The 25,464-nt window shown below is 40.2% G+C and overlaps 1 long non-coding RNA gene across 1 annotated transcript; it reads right to left on the reverse strand.

The window, feature by feature from the left end:
- Positions 1-444: 444 nt before the first annotated feature.
- Positions 445-10,073, reverse strand: LOC111812851. The gene is made up of 3 exons (XR_002818234.1): positions 10,018-10,073; positions 3,461-3,614; positions 445-529 (listed from the first exon to the last, which is right to left on the reverse strand). It is a non-coding gene; the product is annotated as an uncharacterized LOC111812851 (long non-coding RNA).
- Between the last annotated feature and the right edge of the window lie 15,391 nt (positions 10,074-25,464).

Here is a 25,464-nt window from a genome sequence, read left to right on the forward strand (position 1 = left end):
AAAAAAAAAAAAAAGAGGTAATGCCTTAGGAGAATTTCTTGAACAGATAATACAACCTATAAAAATATCTAGTCATAGAAACCAAGGTGTAATTATGAATGGCTTATTTCTCTAGATTACAACATTTATCACAAATTGCATTTTAAAGACTGCTCCTACTGGCAGTGCATTAAAATACTGCTTTCCCTCAGTTCTGCAAAGTAAAAAATATATATTGCATTTTAATCATAGCAAAGTGCCAAGAGACTGGGAATTTATCTCAGGCAGTAAATTTTAAGACAGGCTGCCCACTTTTGCTGAGACCCAGCAGTCTTTCATACCTTGGGCACATAATCACTATGTAGGTCCCACTGTGCCCAGTACTGCTGACACTGAAGAACAAGTCAGGTCCCTGTTCTTTGGCCTCCCTCTCATATTCTGCCTGACTGACAAACTCCAGGGAGGGTAGGGTTCCAGTTTAGCACACAGAAGCAGCCAGATGAGGAGACTAGGGAGCAGCAACACCAGGAATTCAGGGCCTTTATCATTCCTGCAGAGGGAAGAAGAAAAGAAAAGGTTTCCAGAAGGCATTTAGAAGGTGTGAGCCTCCCAAATGTGTAAGGCTTCATCCACCTGTAGGTCAAAATCCAAAAAGAGGGGCTGGCGGGTGTGACACAGGCTCCCTGTACCTGCTGTTTGCTTTCCCCAGGATTCCCAGAGTCTTCAGGAATACTTGGGAGAGAGAAACTTGAAGACACATCTTTCTGGTTCTGGAACTTAAGGTTATCTTAAGTGGACTGAGCTTATAGGTCTCTCAGCCCCTCCCCAAGCCGCTGTCCAGGCCTCTGAGCCTGGGTTTTTGCCATCTGGGGCCTGCAGCTCTCCTGGTCATTATGGGGGCCCCTCTATGCTTGTCCTGCTTGACCCAGGAAGACGTTTCTGGATCTGAACTTTTCATCTTTTTTTTTTTTTTTTTTTTTTTTTGAACCTTTCCTCTTGCAGCAACCTGCATAACCCTTTCTTCATTAGCTGTGTTGGCAGGGGCTGGCGAGATCTGGCTTCCTGACCCAGAGTTTTGCCCCCGCCTGAACCTGAACATCACCATTTGGCCCAGTCCCGCTCTACTGGATCTACCCACCTACTTACCCTGTTTGTATGAGATTAGATACAAATTCACAATTAGTCTATGAGCTCAGAGGCTCCCTATAATAAATCTGTGCTTCCATTTCTGCGTCCAAAGATTTCTCCTGCTCCCAGAACCCCTTCAAAGCATAAGAACTGATTTAGTCTAAATTTGATGGACACTTTGCAGTTTAAATCTACTTTCAATGGAGGCCCCCATCGTCTCAATAAAATGTAATTTTCTGGAACGACATATGCCAGGGGCCTGATTTAAGCCAGACATTAAGCCAGGTCCTTAGTGCAGATGGATAAGGAAAGTATCCACACTGTGAGTAAATGATTATAATGTAAATATGATGAGGTGAAACAGCTGAGACGTAAACAAGATTGTCCATGGGGATAAAAGAAAGCTGGTATTTGTTGAGCAATGTCTGTGGGCCAAGTAGTGAGTCTTGAATTTCTCTCTTAATTCTCATAGCAATAGTAGTGAAGCATCTGTTATTGTGTCCCTGTTTGTCAGATAAGAAATTGAGACACAGATTGTTCAGGTAATTTGCCGAAAGTTGTAGAGCTAGTGATGCTTGAGTCAGATTAACATTCTGTAGCAGAAAGCATGATGCAATGTTAAATTTTTCTGAACGCCTCAAGGAAGGCTTGCCATTGGAAGTGATATTTGAACTAGATCTTGAAAGAAAATTGCCATACTGAAACTGATTGTCCCTTAGCTTAGGTGAGATATGATATGTGGTCAAAAGGGGAGGCCTCAGGCTACAAGAAATTCTGGGTATAATGGTACAGAGACTTGAGAGCCAGAACAGCTTAGAAATGGATGGGGCTGGGGAGATTGCTCAGCAGTCTAAGTGTCTGCCTGGCAAGCACAAGGACAAGGGTTCAGTCCCTAATACTGCAGGCTGTGATGGCCCTAGAACCCCAGGCACACTGTCCAAGCCATGTAGCGGGATAAATACACAAATAAATAAGAAAAGGATAGGTAAAGTGCTCATGGTGGCAATCCTCCCTCACCATCTCCACTCCCATTTTCAATCATCAGTAGACCTTCACTGAGATTTGTGTCCCCTGGTTTTACCAGTTCTGTCCTTCATCATTCTGTGCACTCTTGGCACTGTGCATGTGTTTCACTATGTGGGCCAGTTGTACGAATTCAGCTGGACCCCTCAGTGGCCGTCTTCAGCAGTAATGGCCAAGATTGCTTCAGAACAATCTTACTTGGTTTTTCTTGCCTAGTTTTCCAACAAATGATAAACAGACAAAGCTATTCGAGTGCTCTGTGGAGCTTTACAACTGGACCATGGCTCCAGGAATGTGACTTTTTCATATTAGCTTAAGATAAACTGGGTATACTTCAGCTAGGATGAAGCTCCTTTTGTTCTAACCCATATAGCTGGGGGCTTAGCTCAGTGGCACAGTGCTTGCTTGGCAGGTATGAGGTCCTCAGATCAATTCCCTGTACCCTCCCCCAAAATTGAGTTGGGTGTTCTAGCCCAGATACACGCCTGTCCTGCAGACTGAAATTGCAGGGATCCAGCTGGTATTGCTGTAGGCCAGGCTCCCATTTCCATCAGTTTGTCTCCCCAGTACTTTGCATTCTGTACTATCTACACCTGTGTGCCCCTCCTGTTTTAGTCTCATAGCACCTGGGTCAAGTCTCATATACTAGGACATGAGTCTCATGAAACACCACCAGTGCAAGGTATTTCCATTCACTGACTCCTTGCTCTGATGTTATTCATCTGTCATTCTTCCAGCCAAACACTTCCATGGAAATGCCCTTGAACCTACTCACAACCTCATATCCATACTAGAAATCTTGAGTACCCCCACCTTGCTTCCTAAGCACACCCCCAGTCTGTCCAGATCTCACTCTCTTCCTCTCAGAACATTTGACAGACAGCCCCAGTTCCAGTACTTCCCCCATCACCACTGTCACCTGCTTGTACTGGGCATCCTCATCTCTCGCCCAGATTATTGCAGCAGCCTGACCCTTCTTCTGGAACCAGGCCTCCTGACTCCCCTGAACTTTGATCTGTCCCCCGACATACCAGTAGTTTCCATGGCTCCTTTCACCTGGTGCCTAGCAGATCTTTCTGACCTTACTGCATAGCACGAGATTTGGAGCATGGCTGAACAGAAAAGGCTTTTGCCTCTGAGCCTGGGCTCTGCTCACTGTTTTAGGACAGGGGTCCTGGTCCTTTACTTCTAGGAACCTGATACTCTTCAGCAATGGGCTGGAGGCCCATTGTTCTCTGCTTTGGGGGCTTCTGGTAGGGAGCACACCCCCCCCTTCTTATATTTTGTGCTGGCTGCACCAGCAGCACCTCCAATGTAGGTCCAGACTCACCTGAGTTGCTGAAATTGCTGGGGTTACAGGAACAATAGAAGTGATTATAGTTCTTCTCGTCTTTGGGAATCTTCAAAGATAACGTCAGTGTATTTATTAGTTTTATGGTGACCTTTTTATACACCTCGTATCCTGGAATTAACACTTTCTCTTCCTGTAGATATATAGAAAATGTTTTGATGTAAACACCCTAACAGGTATTGATTTTAAACAGTGTTCCACCTTCCTTCTGAAAACCTAGAGCTGCTTTTAAACTCAAAGATGATGATGTAAATTGCCCAAACTGTATTCTACCCTCCACACTATAATAAGATTTGATACGAGTGCTCTATAAACTCGTGACAATTCTGTTCCCTGAGAAGCTGAAGAGGTCTTGTCAAATAATAATGGAAGGCCTTGTACTTGAAGTGATCTGAATTTTGACAAAATTCTCGTGCAGCTCTGTTAAAATCTTCTGAAACATCCCCGTGTAGACCACTAGAGCTGTGCCGTGGAAACCATTTAAGTTTTCTGGAGAGTTTATTTTGTTCTTTATTAGCTCCCAATGTGTCTCTGCTCTTGCCCGCTCAAACTTGAATTGCTTATTTATGTTCAGTCCTTCTTCTAAGAGCTGGGGAGCTTTCCTCTCCATACCTTGGATACAGCCCTCGTAGTGACCATCAAATATGCCATAAGCCGTGTCCAGGTTGCTCTGTGTCCAATCTGTTCCTTGTGGAGAAGGAAGAGCCCTTTGACTCGTTTACAGGGAAACCAGCCTATGCTGGATGCTGCCAGAGCCGTCAGCACTGGTCTCTTGCTTGGCTAGAGATTTTACATGTTCCGTTCACAGGGCTCATGAACACAATCACATTATACTCTGAGTACCATAAAAAGGAAACACTCAGCGTTGGACTATTTTGTTCGCTGGCGCTGTTCTTAAAATTGTTTTTCAGATTCATGACTCCTGACTGGCTCTAGCCACAGACTCAACCCTGGGAACTGTATTGTCTCGAAGGTATGACGGAAAAGAAAAGGAAGATCAGCAAGATGTGGATTGAGAAAGTGTTAGGTATCATCACCTGCCGTGTGGCCTCCAATTTAGCATGAAAATGTGAATTGCTGTCTCGGAGTGATGTCCTGTTCAAGTTCACAAATAACTGCAGCTGAACATAAGGTAATACAGACGAGACGCGATCATCAGTTTCGTTGTGTATTGCTGCACCCTTGCTGTGTTCACCAATCTTTATTTCCAATCCAGAAGTCCAGGCTATTTGTACTGCTCTGAATAAGTAATCAGGATTCCTTGTGAACAGCTCCACCTGGAGCCTGCATAGGGACAAGGTGGCTGACATGTGGCCCCCATTAGCGAGGTAGTATTGAGACCATCAATCCTCATAACAGGCAGTGCTACATGCCATGTAGATTGCCAGTGAGAGAAGCAGAATAAATTTTAAATTTTTTTAAAATTTTATTTATTTATTTGAAATCTTGGGGGGCTGGGGCTGGCTGGCATGTGGTGCTGGGGGATTGAACCGCGGTCCCTGATGCCTTGCTAAGCTAGTTCCAAGTAGGTGCTTTAGACCACTGAGCCATCTCACCAGCCCCATAAATTTTAGCAGACCTTTCATAGGCTTTAACATTTCATTCCCTCTTAGAGAAATATTGTGAGTTCTTTCACAGATACTAAAAAAATTGCTTCTCAAAGTTTTGTTAACCTGGGGCTCCCACTCAGAATATTTCTGACTGTCTTTTTGATATCAGTTTTCACAAGGATCAGGGCTTTAGTTTTTCTTCCAAAGACTCACATGCCACAGGCTTGGTCCTCAGCGGTGGCAGTGCTGAGGCAGTGGAACCCTTAAGAGGTGAGGCCTAGGAGGTGGTAATTAGGTCCTTGAGGAGGACACGCTCGGAAGAGATTTTGCAGTTCTTGTGGGGCCCTCGTTAGTTCCCGCAAGAGCAATTTGTTGTCAAGAAGAGCAGGCCTGACGCCTAAATCTTCCTGGCTTCTTCTTTCATTACATGACACTTTCTGCTCTCAGCATGTGGCTTCTCTGTCAGGTCACAATGCAGCCAGGGAACCTTTCACCAGCTGCTGGTGCCATATTTGGCCTTTCCATCCACTGGTATTGTGAGTAAACATCTTTTCTTTATGAAGCACTCAGACTCAGGTATTTTGTTATAATAATAGAAAACAGCCTAATAAATCAGCTTGCCTCATTACTTATTGTATCTAATGAAAGTTTATTTACCTATCATACATTTTTTCACTTTTTTATGGTTATGAAGATTAATGAGTTTTATGTTTTTTTTTTATTTTATTTTTTGGGGGTACTGGGGATTGAACTCAGGACCTTGTGCTTGCCAGGCAAGTACTTATTCTACTGAACTACCTCCCCAGCCCCTAATGGATTTTATTTTGACAGATTTACACATGCACATAACATGCTTTGATTATATCCCCCCCATTTCCCTTACTCTACCCTTCCTCCTAGTCTCACATTTTCAGGGGATAGGGGTTCAATTTGCATATTTTGCTCATATCTATCCCACCTATTACTCTCCATTTCTCCCCACTTTAAACTTCTTTTTGAGGAGTAGATATATGAAATGCATATTTAGCAAAGTAAGGAAAAGAATGAGGTGTGACAGTCACCCCTTGGGGTGGTGCTACCTTTTTCCTTCCCATTTGCTGCTCTTGACAAATTCTGACAACTCTCTTCTTCAGCCCACCTGGTAATTTCGCACATAATTTTGGCTTAGGCCTCCTAAGCTAATGCTCTACCAAGACCTTGAGAAGGGCAGGGAGGGGCCGTGAAGCATGACCAACTGCTCATGGTGGGACCCTTTCCTCTGACTCCTGGCTCCTCCTTACCTTAGGTTCTCATTCCCTGTGCCATTGAAGGATTCTAGAAAAGAAAGACTCCAACAGAGACGGTCCCACCCTGTTTATTCTAAATAACCAAAGAATTATTCACTGTCATAAAGTAATTATGATCAACTCTTTAAAAGTTGATCTCGGAGTCCTCTTTATTTGCACACAATAATCACTCTCAATAATATAAAAAAGACTTGCTTCAACATAATGTTACTTGAATGAAAATATATGAATTGTTTGTAGAAAAAAAAAAGATTATACTGGAGAGATTAGTGTTTACTTTGTTTATAGAAGGCAGAACACTTGAATAATTGCATCTCAGAAAGAGGAATGAAAGGCAGAAATGATAAGAACGGGGATGGGGAGGTAGCTCAATGGAATGTGTGCTTGCCTAGCAAGCACAAGGTACTGAGTTTGGTCCCTGGTACCACACCCCCCCCCAAAAAAAAAATCATAAACCAAGAAATGACAAGAATCTTAGATATTGAGGAGATATTCAAGTTGGTGTTAAATTGTATGATCTCTTATAATAAGTATTGGAAGCCATCTTCCTTTTATAGGATATCCTGCATCCAAAAAGATCATATAGGGAGTTTTATTTTTAGTTACATATTGCAATGAATTGAAATAATGTTCCAAGATCTTAGCATATCCAGGTTAAGATCCAATAGTAGTCTATTAGGATGGCATGCTCAAAACAAGTAGTTTCTTAACTTTAATTTAATGTCATAGAGCCAGTGCTGGTTCTAGAGGAACCAAAAATTTTGGAAGTTAAATTTGAACCATCCTATTTTCTTCAATTAAATAATAATAGTAATATTTTATGCATACTAGTTTTTAAATTTTGTTGTGAAATTGAAGCCTTTTGTATTAAATGCTATTAAACCTCAAAAAGTGATTAAAGTGAAATTGGAACTAGAAACATCACTTCTCCTTAGTTATGTAATTTTATATTTTTCTTTGTGATGATGAATGTTTTTATTCTGAAATGGGCATACTGTGTAGCCCAGGTTGGCCTTGAACTTGTGATTTTCTTGCTTCTGTCCCTCCAGTGCTGGGATTACAGGTGCAGCACCATATATGGATAACTGTATTTTTTATAGAATGCAAATGTGAGAATTTTAAGCAAGACTTATTTTGATTCTATGTAAAAATTTAGATATCGTCACTGATATGAAACATCACAAGAGTAATTAATATAAACATGGTGTAATGGCTTGGCTCTGCTTCTAATTATTTTTTAAATTATTTATTTATTTATTTGGTACAGGGTCTCACAATGCAGCACCTCTTGTCTCAGCCTCCCCAGTGCTGGGATTACAGACGTGTGCCACCATGTTCAATTTCGGGGCCAGCCTGGTGTGCCAGGGTTCCAGGCTGATATACCATGTGTTACCAGGGATCAAAGTCGGTTCCTTGTGCTTACCAGGAAAGCGCGGAGACTGCTGAGCTATTTCCCCAGCCCCATTCAAAGTATTTGAATACAATATAAGTGGATGATATCTGACACATGTTCCCAACAATTCTGTGTGTTTGAATGCACCCGTGTGTGTGTGTGTGTGTGTGTGCGTGCACACACTAAAGGATCAAGCCTAGAGCCTCATGCATGGTAGGCAAGCACTCTACGACTGAGCTACATCCTCAGCCCATGACTATTATTTTGATTCATCATCTTATAATTTGATTGTACTTTTCTAATATTCTTAATTGACTCATGAGATTCTTACCATAATTGTATACATTAAGATAATAATATTTATTTTTACCCAATCCCTATATGCAGTAAGTTATTAAAATTATTTTAAGTCATAATATGTTCCTGCAGGAGGATTTTTACTAGCTATGAGTATAAACACAAGAGAATTCTTTGCTGTGACATTCTACCTATCTGGAGGTCACTTAGCTGCTTCTCCGCTTGCAGTGGGTCTCCAAGATACAGTGCATCCAACATCTCTAGGAAACTTAGGACCAGCAGATATTTCTGGATCCTGGTCTCAGATTATGGATTCAGTATTTTTAATGAGCTTCCTGAGTGATTCTGCTGCAGTCTGCATTTTTGGTGTTGGAGATTGAACTTAGAATCTCCCATATGCCAAGGCAGGCTTCCTTCCACAGAACTACACCCCAACCCTAGCTTCTTGAGATGGTGCATGTGTTTATGGGCTAGCTCTGATTCTCTCTCTAGTCTCAAATTTCATTAACGCTTATTTTACAACTTAGGCTTCAAAATTGTCTTGAGAATGGCAAGTCTGAAGTGCCCGTGAGAAATCCAGATGAAGATGCCATCAGAAAAGTGCCCAGATAGGGTTCTGGAATTCAATAGATGGCTGAAGGCATAAATCTGAGTGTCATGAACCTGGGATTAGTGAATTGACTCCAAGAGAGTGGAAAGAAAGATTCAGAAAGTGAGGTGAAATTTTTCATTATTATTAACATTATCCTTATTTTCCTGGGACAATCTTTGTTGTAAGTTTAAGCCTAAAAAACATGGGAAATGATGGCTTCTAAAGAAATGATCTCTGAATTGAGTCTTTGTAGACATATTCTTATGGACAGTTAACATATTGATCCAAAGTTTGAATTTTTTAAAGTTATTTCCCAACATGTTTGGGTATTATGTGCCTGCTCCTCGTCTAAGCCTTCAGTGGAGGCCAGCAGTTCGAGAGCTAATGACTTCCTTTCCCACTGCCCAGGCACCTCTGACTGTGAACTCAACAGACAGGATCTTGGACTAAAGGGCAAGTTAGTATTCACGGAGACACAAGAGATTAAAATTATATGTACATCTCCAGCCTTCCATTTTGAATATAAATTTAACTCCCTCATACTGGAAACGTAGCTCAATTACCCACAACTCGGTTTTCAGCTCTACATTTTTCTTTTCTTGGTTCTTTAATGTAGATAATCACCTATTCCAACACCCGGTAGCCACTTCCTTACGGAACAGCTGGATATAACCCACTGGATGGGCCCCACAGACCCTCACATCCCCCATAGGCTGGCAGGTATGCCACCTTATCACCTTCTAGTCAAACCATAACCTCCTGGAACTGGGTGCTTGCTCACCTTAAACAACTCAAATTCCCCTCAAAAACTTTTGTGGATAATTATCTGGACCCCAACAAAGGCATTGACCTGGGTTTTTTTCTCATTCCTCTGTCTCTCTCCCTGCACTTTGAGGCCTCCATGTGTGGCTACTAGATATGTTGTGTACTACCCAGGACATTTCTCTTTTGTGTCTTTCCTGATCATTGAAAGAACTCACTTTCCATTTTAAAAATCCTAAATGAAAACGAAGGAGAGGCTAGAAGTTGATGTATACCTAGAGTTGGGAAGGAAATGGGGAAATTAACGACATTCTTATTCTGGCCTATGGGGACCTTGTCAGACGCAAGTATCAGCAGTGCTGCTCAGAGACTTGAGCAATAAATTGTATGGTCTTGGATTAAGTTTTTAAGTCTTTAGATAGATAGATTGGATGTTTGTCCTTCAAGAGTTTTTCTCTTTTCCAGATATGATCCCATCTCCACACTGGAATATTCCTTGCCCAGAACTTCCATTGTATTGACACATAACCTCCACTACGACAGTCATCTAATCCACACATTTTCTCCCAGTGCCATTCTACCACCAGTCTGTCCTCAGAAGACATTCTTAATTCCCTCACCCTCAGATGCCCTTCCCCTTCAGAGTGGCCAGGTACCTGATCTCCAGGAGATCCTTTGTGATTTCATCCATGTTCCCCCTCAGCAATGTCTCAAGAGGCAATTCTATGGCCCTTTTATTGTGGGAAAAATGATTTCAGTTTCAAATTGAATTTGAAAGTAAAGCTGGATTATTTATGAGTCCATTTCCTAGTATTTTGCTATTGTGCTTTGTTATTGTACTTGGCTCTTATGTCAAGAAGAGTTAAGACATTTATGTTCCCTCCCACAGGGTTGATGATAGTGGTGCTGGTGCTAGTGGTGGTGGTGTGTAGTCAAGTTTATTGTGCAAAACTCAGCAGGCAGTGGTCAATCCTTGTCTCATATGTTTACTTTTAAGGTTATATGTGCCATTTGAGGGGGTTAGTTCAAGACACAGCTTGGAGAGGTGAAGGCTCTTAGGGATCACTTTTGTACCTTCAGCCATTTCTTAGTATGATTCCAACACTTAGCTACAGTGTGTCCCTAAACCAACGAAATGTAAGGCAAACTATTAATTTTGTACATCATTTCCTATGGGAATTACCAGCTTCTCTTAATTCTGGATTGTTGTAATGAATCAGTTGGCTTCCTGAGTGACTAGGCCAAGCCATTGGGTAACTTTTTAGGTGAAAAACACCCCAGGATACAAGAAATCTAAAAATCCATCATTCTGCCATTTGTAGTAAAACTAGGCTCCACCAAAATAATATTTGGCAACATTTTTGTGCCTAAATTTTGTAAAAGCTTGCACAGAAATAGAGCTTGGGTGAGTGCAAGGGAGTGATGCACTCACATACAGAATCTGCCAAAAAAAAAAAAAATGCATACATGCCTCAGGAAAAGAAAATGTTGTATAAATATTTTAATAGTAAATTTATCGAGATAGCCTGACACTAATACAAGTTACTTTTGGCCTCTGCAATTTCAAGAGGTGCTCAAAGTGGTGGAGATTGACTTCCAGACAGTGAACTGTCACTTGGATAACTATGGACATTAAGATGGCCACATTCGAATTTTCAGTTTCTTCTCAAAGAACCAACAATTTAGTGGGGGTTTTTGTGATATATGGCATCCTCTAGTGTATCCCATACAAGTGTAACACTATCTGTTGAAAAAACAATCATACTATTTATCTTTTCCTGAAGTATATTTGGAGACAAATCATTTTTTCAGATCTTACAAGTGATAAATCCAATTGCTCTTCTTCCTCCTCCTCTTTCTTCCTCTTCTTTCTCTTCTTTTCTCGTTCTAGGGGATTCTTTTTTTATTTTATTTTACGGAAGGGTGTACAGAGTGTTCAGGGTCTCACTACTAGATTGGACTTGTTGTGATCCACCTGTTTACAGCCTCCCAAGAGCTGGGATTATAGCTGTGTGCCACTACACCCAGTCTCAATCACTGGCTCAGTGCTCCCCAGGGCCAGGGCTGGCACAGCAAGCCAAAGATTGAACCCCCGGCCCTTGTGCTTGCTTGCAGGTGCTTTAATCCACTGAGCTATTTGGCTGGCCCTTCAATCTAATGGATTCTTGAGGTGAGTAGATAGAAATCCTTTGATTATGCAGGACAAGTTGTTTTCTGAACCTAAGATGAAATATCATCCATAGTGTTTATTACCTTTCACACAAGGGCATGCATGGTCTAAACACTTTACTAGTCTTTCTAAGTGATCTAAACTACAACTTGTCCAGATTGAAATCTAGCTTATGCATGGCTTGCATTGATACATGCTTTGAGGCATGTATCAAGCTGTGAGCTCCAGAATGAAATCTGGCCCGTGCACCAGTCTGTGGTGATAAGTGTGTTGTGAGGACTCGGGCTCTAGCTTGTAATGCATCTTTAGACCCTAGGAAGTGGGGTGAAATATCAGAAACAAGGCAACCTAGACTCCTTATAAGAATCTGGGAAGTCAGATATTAGTTTCAATGATGCTAAGTTAGGAAAGAGGAAAAAAAACTGGAAAATGATATTGAAGAGTTATAGACACTGAAGAAAATCAAAATAATTGAAAATTTGTAAGTGTTGACAGTTTAGGCATGATTATAGGATCTAGTCCAGTTTACCCAAATTGGCTTGTTTGCTTGCTTGCTTGCTTGCTTTTCTTTTTTTCTTCTTCTTTTTCAAAATGTATTTCGTTGTTTCAGGGTTTCATGACACAGCTTGGACTCATGGTGATCCTCCTGCTTTCAGCTTCCCCAGTGCTGGGATTACAAGCATGGGCCAGCCACTGTGCTTGCCCAGATTCCGGCAGGCTCAGTCCCTGGGGACAAGGCTGCTGTGGCATATGGTGCTGAGGCCCAAACTGAGGTGCCTGCACTTGCCTAAGCTTGCTTAAGCAGGCGCTTTAGTCTGCTGAGCTATCTCGCTGGCCCAAAATTGGCCTTCTAATAGTAGAAATCAATTACTTTTTGCCAAAGACTGAGTATATATGCAACAATTATATGTAATTTACAAATAGGAAAAACATGTAAAGACAATTAGCAGAATCTTGATAACACAGAAGAATGTGCCATAGTATTTTATTGAAACACAGTTTATCCTTAAAGACATCCATTTTGATTAAAAATCGTCTCAAAAATACATAATTTTTGATCATGAAATAAGACTGGTAGCACTAGATTTGGCCTGATTATTTACAAGATATAGTGAGAATGTGTATTTATTATGTAAGTCTTTGAATATGTTTTTGCTGAAAGTTTTCATAAGATATCTCATATTGGACTTTGAAAAGATTCTTGAGGGTAAGAAACTAAGCCAAGAATTCACTTTCAGTACCTATAGATACAGGAGGATCTTTCTTCTTTAATTTTTTTGAGACAGGATCTCACTAAGTTGCCCTGGCTGCGCTTGAACTTGAGATCCTTCTGTCTCATCCTCCCAGAGTGCTGAGATTACAGGTGTGAGTCACTATGTCCAGCTTCCTTAGTCATGTTTAAGATTTGGAACCCTGTAAGCGTAGTTTACCAAGAAAAACTTACTAACAATTGCTCCCTAAACTTATTCTTAGAGCTTAGATATGCTGTATCTGATTAAATGGCCATTATTTTTTAGTATGACATTTCAAGTAAGGCAATGTTTTAAACATGTTCTGTTAATAAAATAAGCAAATAATGACACTGTTATGAAAATAAGAATTGTCATTAAGAGTCTCTTAATCCTGAAGAGGTCAGGCAAGGGAAAATAATAAACAGCTCAATGCTGTCTACAAAAATGAACAATCTACTAAATTATTTTATTTCTGTTTACAGAAATAAGTGTTTTATAAATGAAATATTTACCGAACAGTTAAGATTTTTTTGCATAAATGGTCTGTTAAATGGTTGAGCTGTAAAAACTTTTAGAGATAGAAAATACTCTTATATCCAGCAAATCGCACCTGTTTATATCAACAATATTTCAAACAAAACACGTAGTTCTCCAGCATGGTCTACCTGTGCAGTTAATTCCTGTTCTGCTCCATCTTGGGATAGCAGTCTCACGGACCCTTCTGCTCTCTCTGGGCACTCGGGAAAGCCGGGCTGCAGTGCAGTTTCAAAGCCATGTGAGCCGTCCAAAGCCCAGCCTCAAGAATTTGGTCTTTGTGGCAGCCTTTTTTATTGAGAACTAAGCATACTGGCTTGGTTGATTTGTGGACACTTTCAGGCAAGTAGGGTAAGGCAAACAAAGCAAGCAAAATCTCATTACTATGACAAAAGATTTTAAATATCTGTGGTTAACTTCTTATTGCTACTTTTTAAAAGTGGAAGATTTGATGACAGTGCAAAAGGACAAAGAAATTTGTATGCTTTTGTGGAATGGAGACAAATAAGGTCAACTTAGACATTTTAGATAAACAGCTATAAAAATGATGACTAATCTTATTTTCTTTTTAAAAAAATTTTATTAATTTTAATGAGAAAGAAATAGCTCCACATGGCTGCACTGATGAAGGTTCTACAATCTGAGGTACAGGATCTCAGGACAAATCCTGAGGGCATTTCACTGACCTTCTCAGACCAAAAAGCTACAACTCTTGTTGCATAGGTCCTGCTTTACCTTGGTCTTAACCATCCAGTAGAAAAGTATGAAGTCGAAATATAAGAAATAAAGCCATGCTGTTGGGTTGAGCTGTGGGGGACTCAGGTCAATAATTTCTGACATTGCCAGTTAAATATAAGACCCAATGCTATTATGGGCTACTGGACTCTTTTAGAATATTTTGCTGAGTTTACACACCTATAATATTCAATAACGGAACTTAGAAAAAATGGGGTATACCGATGAATGTCCATTTTGTATCTGTGTATTCAAAGAGGTTGGGATAGATATATAGTTGCATTCTCTTAATGAATAGAATGATTTGTTCTAATGGTGTTTGTAAATGGGATCACAATTCCTCATCTTGTACAGCAATTAACCACTAAGAAGAATATATGCAGTGTATTATTTGTTGAAACTGTCCTTCCGATATGATTTGAAACTGTCTCATTGCTATCTGTTTGTCAATAAAACTTTGAAAAAAAAATAAAGTCAATACCCAAAAGTCAAAAAAAAAATAAAAATAAAAAAAAAAAAAGAAATAGCAATGAGACAGTTTCAAAACAGGTTAGTAGGACAGTTACAATGATTAATACATTGCATATTGTTGTTTCCTTAGTAGTTATTCACAGTATAAGGTGCAGACATGATCTCTTGTCTAAACAATATTAGTACAAATCTTTCTTCTCATTGAACTAAGAGAAAGTAGCTGTATATCTATCCTACAAAATGTTCTTTTTTTTCTACAAAAAATGTTTTCTACAAAATGTTTTTTCTACAAAAACATTTTTTTTTCTCTACAAAATGTTCTTTCATTTATATCCCCCTTTTTTGTTTTGTTTTGTCAGAGATGGGTGTTCCATTGCTGTTAGAGAAGCTGTATTTGGATAAGTCTTTAAGGACCTTTTCACACTTGATGCCAGTTCAAATATTGTAGGTACTTGAATTCAGCAAAATATTCCAATATAGTCCAATTGTCCATAACAGTTGTGGGTTATCAGCAGAACTGGCAATTGTCAGAAGTTGTTGACTTGAGCCTTTTACAGCTCAGCATGTTAATATGGCATTACTTTTTATACCTTGTGGTTATACTTTTCTTCTGGATGGTTAAGACCAAATGAAGACTAATCCTTTGTTCAATCTGGTTTTTGAGAATGAAGGAACATAAACTTTAAAAAAGGGAAAACCCTTCAGATATAACATCATAATCCTGAGACATAACAAACAATAAACATAAATACATCAAGCATATAGTTACAATATATTGAGAATATATCAAGATTTTTAAGTAGACTCAGTAAGTCTATAGTAGGACCTAAACACATATATGTTAATTAAACTCCATAGGCGAGAAGAATCTCCAATTTAAAATCATTGGCCTCAAATAGATTAAATTCAATTGTAAGTAGGTTTGCATTTGAAAAATTAACAATAATTATGATTGATAACACTCGGAGGTTCTTGTCTAATATCAGGCAAAGCAGCCCCAGGAGTCTGGGAACTGCAGGAGCATTGACAAGTATCTGGGTACATCATACACCTTTGAAACACTTTTTGTTAATAACACTTTACCCAGATAAATTTAACATCTGGATGGCTAAACACTTCTAATTTAGCAGTGTTTTTCATGCAATTTATAATCTATTTATTATAAAAACTAAATCTATTTTAACACCTCTCTTTTCACAATATTGAAGAATAAATCCTTTGTTACTTTTCAGGGGCCTGCTGGTAGATCTCAAAGACAGTTTCATGTGCAAAAGATACAGTTTCAGATGATTGATGGAAAGCAAAATGATAAAAATAATGAGGAGGTTGGCACATTTAACAAATAGGATTGTATGTTAATGAGAAATCATATTATCTATTTAATAAATTCAGAAAGTAAATGCAGATAATAACATGATTATAGAGAACTCTTTCTCTGTGAGGAAGGGGCTTTTTCTCCCTTAAATAATCAAGAAAATGATCAAATTGAGTTTGAATCTCAGTGGTAGAGCACTTGCCTAACATGTACTAAGGCCCTAGGTTCAATTCTTAGCCAAACGAAATCATCCTAAGACTCAGAATCTTTCTTCCCTTAGGCAAACTATCCAGAAGTTAAGCAAAACCTTTGACAATGCCTTATTGAGAGGAAATCAATAACCCAAGAACTTTTTGTTATCCTAGAAAACCAAACTGTAGTTCTAAGTCAGCACAATGTTTGATATTAAACTTTCTTTTTACAAATCCTATAAGTAGACCCTTTGAAACTTAGCCCATTTTTACCTCAACAAATAAAATTACTTTTTGTGATTTTTTTTTTAAAGGAAATTTTTTATCCGTGTTCAGGCTTTGTTCTAAGTGTTCTTTTTCTTCATCCTGGAACAACTTATCATTTTATTTTAGGACAAAATTATTCTCATTTTCTTAACAGAAACACTTCCTGGACATCTTTTATACAAATTTGTTCTCTTCCACAATACATGTTGATTATAACTGTTAGCACAGTAATGAAATTTACCAAGAGAAAAGTAAAGATAAAGACAAGAGTTTAGACCAGAGTACTAAAGAGGAACAGCTGGTGAGACAGGAAGGGTGTGCACAGGAACAAGGTCTACGGTTTTTATTATTATTATTCTTTTGCATTGTACATGTTTATAGTACATAATCATTACATACACAATGGGGAATTGTTGCATATACATATTTCTTAACTCTATTTTTCTTTTAATGGTTAAGCTGTTTTTAAAGGGAAAAATGTGGGCTGGAAGAAGGGTGTCTCAGTTACTTTCCTTTCATTGCTGGGACAAAATACCCGACGCCCAAAGAAGGAAGGAAAGGTTTATTTAGCTCACAGTTAATGGAGGTTTAAATCCATACTTAGCCGGCCCCAAAGCAGACTAACACATAGCAGAGAGCAACCATTCATGGCAGCAGAAATCAGCAAAGTGCGCAGGGAGGGGCAGTGGCTTCAGGAGCAAAAAACGGAGGCAATCCTCTCTCCCTTACTTAAATTTCATTCAAACTATCCCCCCCCCCAGGCTGATTGTAGCACTCACACTCATAATCCCAGCAGAGCCCACACTGATAATCCCAGCATTGGCTCATGAATTAATCACAAAATCTAGAAGCCCACCCCAGTGACTACATGAGGCTTTGGGGGACACCTAGATATGTATCATAACAAAGTGCATGGCTGTAAGTTGATAACGTGAAAATAAATGATAAGAAGAAATGACCATGTGTTCTGGCCTTTGGACTGGCTGTGCACATCACCTCTGGGCTAAGACACAGCGCAGTCAAGCAGGCTTGGTACAGTCATGAGGATTAGCGGCAGATTTGCTGTTAGTTTCTGAAAGAGCTCAAACCAGCCTTTCCTGAGGTTACTTAAAATTCCACAAGTAACTTTCACTTTATCAAGGAAACTAAAAAGTTGGTACCAATTTTGCATGCCTATATCTGGTGATCTGAACAACTAATTTGAAGACAACAATATGCAGTATAACAAACATTGTTAAATTCTTATTTTGTTTAGTGAAATTCTGTATCATATCTAATGGGTTTTTCAAAACTGTATTTTTATTCTCATGAAAAAAGCAGGTACTTTTGGACTATATCTCATATACCAGCATTTTGTAGCAGGCTGCAAGAGCTTAAAAATACACCTCTCACAACTTTATTTCTTAATTTTTAAAAATTGTGATAAAATACATAAATAAAACCAGATTTAAGGCCAGCCTGAGTTGCCTACTGAGTTCAAGGCTAGCCTGAAGTTTATGGCAAGATATTGTCTCAAAAAAATCAAACAAAAAATATACAAAAACATAAAGTCTGTCATTATAACCATTTAAAAATATAAGTCAGGGCTGGGAAGATAGCTCAGGGGTCTAAGTGTCTGCCTGGCAAGAGAAGGACCTGGGTTTGATGCCCAGCACATGTCATGCTGGTCCTGCACCTAGCCAGCCGCTGGAACCAGGCGTGGTAGCACATGCCTGTAATCCCAGCTCTGGGAATGCTGAGACAGGGGGATTACCATGAGTCTGAGCTGTATAGCAAGACCCTGTCCCAAACAAATAAATAAATAAAAGATTTTTTAAAAATTAAAATGTATATTTTAAGATAGCAGGACTTGAGATAAAAGGATAAAGTAGAAACAAAACTTTGTGAATAAGGAGAAGAGGGATTGAAAAGACAAGTACAGGGGCTGGTGAGATGGCTCAGTGGTCTAAAGCACCTACTTAGAACAAGCTTAGCAAAGCACAGGGACCACGGTTCAATCCCCAGCACCACATGCCAGCCAGCCGCGTCCCCTGGTGGGCTGAGCTGGCCACACACACACGCACACTAAATAAATGTAAAAAAAAAAAAAATTAAAATGTATAATTCAGTGGCATATATCTCACAGCTTTTAGTAACTACATACTTTTAAAAAAATTCAATTTTTTAATGTGGCAAGAATGAACATATTCATGAACACAGCCCTAATCCATGCAGCCTTGTAGTGGGAAGCCAGCACACAGCCATGTGGCTGAAGCAGGTGGGCATGACCTGCCAGCTGAGGAGCTTACTACCTACAGAGGCAGAATATTGGTACCCAAACCTGACATCGAACCAAGCTACACCCTGCACCCAGTACCAACCTTCTGATACAAGAACATGCTGAACCTGGCATCAGATAGCAGCCCCTAGCACGAGATCAAGTGGGGTCACCTGGGTCATGTGTCAGAGAGGACCCTGACTTTGGGGTCAGGGCTGTCTTGTTCTTGCAGTGCTCAGTTCTGCTTGCAGGACGTATCTTCTCTTTTGCCTTTTAAGCAACTTTTTCTTACTGGCAACTTTTTTTGGGGGGAGGTGGGGCGTAACCAGGGATCAAACTCAGGGCCTTGTGCTTGCCAGGCAGGTGCTCATGCCGCTGAGCCGTGTCCCCGGCTCTCACTGAACACTTCTTTGTGCTTCTTCTTTTTCTTATTTCTGGCCTAAACTAAATGGTAATGTTTAACATCCATAATTGTCTTGACCAATTCATTGATTGGGACAAATAAAAACCTGGAAAACACTTCTAGTCCCTACCCCATCTGATAAAAGCCTTATAATTAGGCTTAGCAATTAATGTTTTAGAATTTTATCTTACTTAGAAAACAATCTAACTTTGCCAAAATTTACCTAAATTGGACTTGAATTCTAAAGGTATTTGGGTTAGATTGTATGAGGATTTTTGTTTTGTTTTGTGCTATGTTGTTTTTCACACTAAAAGTAGAATTTTAGTTTGTATGAACTATAGAATTTTTTTTGTTTGTTTGTTTTTTGTTTTTTTGGTTTTTGGCTGAACCGGGGATTGAACTCAGGCCCTTGCACTTGCCAGGAAAGTGCTTATTCCACTGAGCCATCTCCCCAGCCCCTGTAGAAATATTTTATGTGTAAATAAAATATACATACAAAATGCTTATTTATGTCTAAGAGAATCAGAATAAAGCTCCTTTAAGAAACTTCATAGGGGCTGGAGAGATGGCTCAGTGGTCTAAAGCACCTACTTAGAACAAGCTTGGCAAAGCACAGAGACAGCGGTTCAATCCCCCAGCACCACATGCCAGCCAGCCCCGCCCCCTGGTGGGCTGAACTGGCCACACACACACACACACACCCCTCTCTCTCTCTCTCTCTCTCTCTCTCTCTCTCTCTCTCAAATAAATAAAAAAAATTAAAAAAAAGAAACTTCATAATTGTAGGGCCACAGAAATAGCTCAGCAGTCTCAGCATCTGCCGAGGCAAACTCAAGGACCCCGGTTCAATCCCCAGTACCACATGCTGTACCAACCCCACCTCAGGCATGCCAAGCTGGCCACCAAAACCAGGCATGGTGGCGCATGCCTGTAATCCCAGCCCTGGGGAGGCTGAAACAGGAGGATCGCTATGAGTCTGAGCTGTATAGTGAGATCCTGTACCAAATACATAAAATTAAAAAAAAAAAACTTCATAATCTTATTTAGCAATACTATCAGAACTAGGAAAACAGTATGCATATGTAACACATTCACTTATACATCAATGTACAGACAGATACAAGGCATACAACTTTGTTATGGTTTGTGTCTAGTCCCCCAAAGGTTCAAGTAAGTTATAGGGCAGACTTCCAGAGTTTGTGATTAACTCATGATCCACTGGGACTACAGGTGTGAGCGCTACACCCAGCCTGGGTGAAGGCTTGGATGCAGTATAGGAGAGACAGGCTTGCTATCTCTGCCATTGTTGCCGCTGCTCCTGCCCTTCGCTTTCTTGCTTTTTGCCGCTGCCTTGAACAGCTGTCACTCTGCCTTGGAGCTAGCTAAGTATGGCCTGAAAACTCAACTAACTGTGAGCTAAATAAACCTTTCCTTCCTTCATTTTGGGTGTTGGGTATTTTGTCCTAGCAATGAGAGAAGAGTAACTGAGACAAACTTCAATTCTAAAACTCTAATCATGTTTTAGGCATAAGCACAAAAAAACCTCACTAGTTTGTATAAATGAGTTAGCTCTCATCCTTACCCTGATTTCCTTTGTTGAAAAAAAAATTAACCAGGGTTGTGTTTCTGGCAGATGAGGTAAGCTGACACTGGTTATTGTGAGGGCTGAAGAGTTCCTGCCAGTGTCTGTGGAGGAGACTTAAGATTGCCTTTACCCGACACACGCCTGGAATGCCAGCACTCAGAGGCTGAGGAAGGAGGACCACTGCAGCTTCAAGGCCGGCCTGGGCTGCATAGTGAATTCAGCGCCAGCCTGAACTACACAATGAGATTCTGTCTCAGAAAACAAACACAACCTTTATCCTGACTTGTGACCTATGAATGCTGTTGACTGAGAGTCCAGTGAGAGAATGAGAAGACATTGAACTATTGTCCATCTGAGCAGAACAAGCTTCAGGCCTGTCCTCAGTGACCTCTCCCAGGTAGCTGGGGGAGGGGAACCCCTGAACTCCTCAGAGTCCCTGAATAAATTTTGTGAGAAAGATGTTTTTCTGCTTCTTTGGATCAAACAACATTAGTAGATCATTGCTTGGCTGCAATTTTGAAGCCGAGGGACTCAAGAACTCTCTGCACAATGAGCCAGTTTGATCATATCTCAATCTCTCCCAAAGATGGCATTGAACTCTAAGTTATTTTTTAATAAAATTTTGCCAGTCTTGGAGAATTGGATGGGATTAAAACTATGCAGGGGGCATGTACCCTTTGGAGGTGAGGTATAAGGAACAGCAGAGAGACTGAATTTTTTCATGATATGGCATGAACACTAGCAGGTTGTAGGGGCCCTGAGAGTCAGGTCCAAGGTGCAGTTTCCCAGGAAAGACACAGGATCTCTAACTCCACTCAGAAAGCCAAAAATAGGAGAGAACAAAAATAGGGGGAAAAAAAATTAAGCCCTTACTGTGCTATGACAGACAAGTGTTTAGAGTGCCACACCATGTGTGCCACCTCAAATTCTGACTGCCCCAGGCAGGCAGGCACAAAGGCCTGAGGACGTGGCATTAATACCAGGCGAAGACAGTGGCATCTGGTAGGCACCTAGCACTTCATCTGAGTCATGCCACCACTATTGTCAAGGAAAATGACTATAAGTCTGAACAATAGGAAGGAAAGCCTTGATTAAGGGCAACCACGGCAGCAAGGAAAACACTCAGAAAGTCTAAGTCAAAAACCAATAGGGCCAGGGAGGTGGCTCAGTAGAATAAGCGCTTCCCTGGCAAGTGCAAGGGCCTGAGTTCAATCCCTGGTTCAGCCAAAAAAAAAATGAAAAAGAAACCACTCAGAAAAGGGTGAGCCAGCAAAGCTTTGCTGTGCTGCAGATATGGGATAGATGGCTGTGAAATGCGGAAAGAAGGTGTGTTAAACTAATCAGGGAGGGATGTTGTATAGTGTAATGAACTGAATCAAGAACTGCAGTGAAGGAAGGGTCAGCCAGATAGCTTAGTGGAGTAAAGCGCCTGCCTAAGCAGAGCGCAGATGCTGGGGTTTGATCCTGCCATGTTGGCCCCGCCCCAAGGCACACTGATTGAGATTGGGCATGGTGGTGGTGCCTGTAATCCCAGAGTTTAGGAGGCTGTAAACAGGAGAATCACTAGGACATGGATCTATGTAGTGAGACCCTGTATTAAATACATTTTTTTTTAAATTAAAAAAAAAATTGCAACAATGGGAAAGTGTAGGCCTTGGTGGTGGTCAGGCTGGTGGATGGAGAAGGTACGTTATAGTGTGGAGGTGGCGTACATTCATCCCACCTTCATCTGCCCAAGCTCAGTTGTGGACCAGCCTTGTCAGCTTCCGTCTCTCTCATGTTATCTTAATAACCTGACACCTGGTTTGGGGATAGCTTCACTCATCACCCAGTGACCACTGCAGCCACTAAGCTCTCCTCTTTGAGAAAGAGATGGTAATTAATTAAAGAAGGATGAAATCTGAGCCCCCTAGAGAGCAAGAATATCTTGGCTTAGGTGAAGCCTGCTGTGATCACACCCTCAGACTTCTCTGGGACTTGGATTAGCGTTTGAATCTTTTTTTAATTAATTAATTAATTTATTTGTGTGGGGAGGGGGGCCAGCCAGCTCAGCCCACCAGGGGGTGGGGCTGGCTGGCATGTGGTGCTGGAGGATTGAACCGCGGTCCCTGTGCTTTGCTAAGTTTGTTCTAAGTAGGTGCTTTAGACCACTGAGCCATCTCACCAGCCCCCTAGCGTTTGAATCTTAAATGTCTCTGACAGCCTATGTGTTGGAGGCATTGTCCGCAGTGCAGCTGTGTCCAGAAGGGGGCCTTTTGGAGGATGAATGGATCACGGGGGCTCTAACTTCATCAGAGTGCTGACCTATTGATAGATCCATATTTTGATGACAGGATTGGGAGGTGATGGAAATTGAGGTGGCAGGGCATACTTGAAGGGAATGAGGCATGGCATGTGACACTGAGGACTGTATTTTGTCCTTGGCCACTTCTTGTGGGGCACTCTGCTTTCTAGCTGCCATGAAGTGAGCCATTTTCCTCCATGAGCTCTTCCGTCATGATATACTGCATTATCCCAGACCAAGAAATAATGGAGCCAGTCAACCATGGATGAAAACCTCTAAAGGTACGAGCCAAAATCAACTTTTCCTCCTTTAAGTTACTATTCTTAGGAATTTTATCACAGCAATAGAAAGCTGACTAATACGCTTGAGAAACAAAAAGAGAAGTCATCAAAATATATAATTTAGCTAATGACCCCATGTCAGGTTCTATGGCTCCTGCAGGTGGTGACAGGATCTATTTTCTTTGTTTAGTCTGGGAACTTTGAACTTCTAGATGAGAATCTGACTACAAACACAGACCATAAGCCTTCTCCTAACCTCTGTCCACATTACGGTGCACGGATATTATACCTCAGGACTCTTACATTCTGTCTGGCAGTGACTGTTCCATCACATGACCTAAGGAACGATCAGCCAGCAAGATAAAGAAGCCCAGACACTTAATAAAAGTCAGAGCTATCATCCCTGAAAATTTGATATAAAATTGAGGCACCTCAAACAGTGGTGAATATCTGTTCTGATCGTATCTCCACATATTCAGGATGACATATGACAAGAAAGGACACCAAGAATCAAAGCCACCTATGTCCACACAGCTATCTACATTCATGTGATTTTACAATTCTGACTTTATCAATATAACTTTACAGTCCCAGGAAACTTTTGTCCAGAAAGATTAGTGTTGCAACCAAAAATACTATTAATTCCAGGGAACTTGCAAAAAGACCTCCCCACTCTCAAGAAAACATCAAATGACAGTTTCTGTCCCAAGACTATGTCAAACCTTTGCATCAAAAGCTCTCCTTTTGCTGTCTCGCTAATCTACCCTTGTTGTGCCACCGTTCACACCAAGTGCTAACCAAGGTCCCTTCCTAGACCAGACTTTGCCTTTCCCCTGAGAGGCCATCAAGACCATGTAGACAGCGGGGTTCCCCATTACCATGGCAACCATCAATAAAATTACTTTAAAAAAAAACTACAAAAACTTTTTAACAAAATAAGACTTTTGTTTTGATAAGGCCCTGAATGGAACTTCATCAAATTTGACTATTTAAAATATGAAAGGGAAAAGGTTGAGCAATGAATACTAAGTTATACCTGTAGTTAGATAGGAGAAATGGATTCTGGTGTGTTACTGTCCAGTAAGGTAACTATAGGTAACAATAATGTACTGTATATTTCAAAAAGCTGCAAAAAAGATTTTGAATATTTTCACCATAATGAAATAGTAAGTGTTTGAGAAGATAGATATTTTTACCCTGATTTAAGCATTTCATAATGTGTATAAGTATTGAAAATCACATGGTACCACATAAAGTATGCACAATTACTATGTGTGTATCACTTAAAAATAAATTTAACCGGACATATGAGAACTTGTACTGTAACGTCATGTACCTCGGTAGTGTCCCAAATTTTCTGATCAAGAAGATTATGGGGCCAAAGAGGAAAGTGATTGATGACGTAGAGTGGGCCTAAGGAGAGTCACATGGGGAGAAGACACTCTCTCAGGCTTTCACAGAGAGCACATTGGCCAAGCAATGGCCGTGACTCATCCACATGGCTGACACTGACAAAGGTTCTACAATCTGAGGTACAGGATCTCAGGACAAATCCTGAGGGCATTTCACTGACCTTCTCAGACCAAAAAGCTACAACTCTTGTTGCATAGGTCCTGCTTTACCTTGGTCTTAACCATCCAGTAGAAAAGTATGAAGTCGAAATATAAGAAATAAAGCCATGCTGTTAAGTTGAGCTGTGGGGGACTCAGGTCAATGATTTCTGACATTGCCAGTTAAACAGAAGACCCAACACTATTATGGGCTACTGGACTCTTTTAGAATATTTTGCTGAGTTTACACACCTATAATATTCAATAACGGAACTTAGAAAAAATGGGGCATACAGATGAATGTCCATTTTGTATCTGTGTATTCAAAGAGGTTGGGATAGATATATAGTTGCATTCTCTTAATGAATAGAATGATTTCTTCTAATGATGTTTGTAAATAGGATCACAAGTCCACATCTTGTACAGCAATTAACCACTAAGAAGAATATATGCAGTGTATTATTTGTTGAAACTGTACTTCCGATTTGATTTGAAACTGTCTCATTGCTATCTGTTTATCAATAAAACTTTGAAAAAAATAAAATAAATAAATAAATAAATTTAACCTTAAAAAAGAATGCTTATATAATAAATACAATAGGCAAAGGGTGGAAGTCAGATAAAGATGGATAAAGCAACCCAAAAACAACAAATATATAAATGGGGTGAGGTGAAAACATACAAATATAACATATATATGTGTGCATATGGCAATACATAATACATTTATATAGCAGTATGAATGTATATATATATATATATATATATAGCACTCCTACTAAGAGTGAATTCCTTTTTTTTATTATTATACTAGGAGTCGAACTGAGT

Source organism: Octodon degus, unplaced genomic scaffold (assembly GCF_000260255.1).
Source record: "Octodon degus isolate 3935 unplaced genomic scaffold, OctDeg1.0 scaffold00146, whole genome shotgun sequence".
Taxonomy (NCBI): Eukaryota; Metazoa; Chordata; class Mammalia; order Rodentia; family Octodontidae; genus Octodon; species Octodon degus.